Raw genomic sequence first — 1977 nt, forward strand, 5'->3', positions numbered from 1 at the left:
GTTGTTGATGGTGGTATTGGTGGTGATTGTTTTGGTGGTGGTGGTATTGGTGGTGCTGGTTTTGGTGGTGGTGGTGGTATTGGTGCTGGTGCGGGTATTGATGGTGGTGTTGGTGGTGGTGTTATTGGTGGTGGTAATGGTGCTGGTGGTGGTATTGGTGAGGTTGGTTGCATTGGTGGTAGTGGTATTGATGGCGGTGGTATTTGTGGTGGTATTGTAATTGGTGGTGGTATTGGAGGTTTTTGTATTGGTGGTGGTGGTATTTGTGGCAGTGGTATTTGTGGTGGTGGTGGTGGTATTGGTGGTGGTGATTGCATTGGTGGTGGTGGTAGTATGGGTGAAAGTGGTATTGGTGGTGGAGATGGTATTGGTTGTGGTAGTGGTAGTGGTGGTGGTAGTGGTGTTGGTGGTGGAGATATTGGTGGTGGTGATATTGGTGGTATTGGTGGTGGTGGTGGTGGTGGTGGTGGTATTGTGGTGGTAGTATTAGTGGTGGTGGTGGAGATAGTGCTATTTGTGGTGGAATTGGTGGAGGTATTGGTGGTGGTCTTGTTGGTGATGATATTGTTGCTGGTGGTCTTGGTAGTTGTATTGGTGGTGGTGGTGGTATTGTTGGTGTTATTGGTGGTGGTGATATTGGTGGTGGCATTGGTGGTGTTTGTGGTATTGGTGGGGTTGGTTGTATTGGTAGTGGTGGTATTGGTGGTGGTGGTATTGGTGGTGGCAGTGGACGTTGTGGTGGTGGTAGTGATAGTGGTTGTGGTGGTGATATTGGTGGTGGTATTGGTTGTGGTAGTGGTATGGGTGGTTGTGGTATTGGTGGTGGTGATATTGGTATTGGTAGTGGTGGTGGTAGTGGTGTTGGTGGTGGAGGTATTGGTAGTGGTGGTATTGATGGTATTAGTGGTGGTGGTGGTGCTGGTATTGGTGGTTGTGGTATTGGTGGTGGTGGTAGTGGTATTTGTGGTGGAATTGGTGGTGGTATTGGTGTTGTGGTCGTCTTGTTGGTGGTGGTATTGGTGGTGGTGGTTTCGGTTGTTGTAGTGGTGGTGGTGGTGGTAATGCTAGTTGTATTGGTGGTGGTGGTGGTATTGGTATAGATGGAAGTATTGGTCGTGGATTTGGTGGTGGTGGTGGTATTAGTGGTGGTGGTTGTATTGGTGGTATTGGTGGTTGTGGTATTGGTATTGGTGGTGGTGGTGGTATTCGAAGTAGTGGTATTGATGGTGGTGGTATTGGTGTTGGCGATGTTTTTAGTGGTGGTGGTATTAGATTTGTGGTAGTGGCATTGGATTGGTGGTGGTGGTGGTGGTATTGGTGGTGTTGGTGGTGGTATTGGTGGTGGTGGTATTAGATTTGTGGTAGTGACATTGGATTGGTGGACGTGGTGGTATTGGTGGTGTTGGTGGTGGTATTGTGGTGGTGTTATTGGTGGTTTAGGTGTTGTTGGTTTTATTGGCAGTGGTGGTATTTGTAGGGTGGTAGTTTTGGTGGTGTTGGTATTGGTGGTGGTGTTGGTGATGGTGGTGGTGGAGGTGGTGGTATTGATGGTGGTAGTGGTGGTATTGATGGTGGTATTGGTAGTGGTGGTATTGGTGGTGGTGGCGGTGGTGTTAATGGTGGTAGCAGTATTGGTGGTGGGTGTATTGGTGGTGGTGGTATTGTGGTAGGGTGTGTTAGTGGTGGTGTTAGTGGTGGTGCTGGTAGTGATTGTGGTATTGGTGGTGGAATTGGTGGTATTGGTGGTGGTGGTGGTATTGTTATAGGTGTAGTGGTATGGTGTTGGTTGTGATGATATTTCTGGTGGTGGTGATATTGGTATTGGCGGTGGTATTGGTATTGGTGGTGATGTAATTGGATGGTGGTGGTGGTATTGTTGGTATTGGTGATGGTGTTCATCGTATTATTGGTGGTGGTACTGGTGGTAGTGGTATTGGTGGTGGTGTTATTGGTGGTGTTGGCATTGGTGGTGGTATT

Source organism: Lissotriton helveticus, chromosome 12 (genome assembly GCF_964261635.1).
Source record: "Lissotriton helveticus chromosome 12, aLisHel1.1, whole genome shotgun sequence".
Taxonomy (NCBI): Eukaryota; Metazoa; Chordata; class Amphibia; order Caudata; family Salamandridae; genus Lissotriton; species Lissotriton helveticus.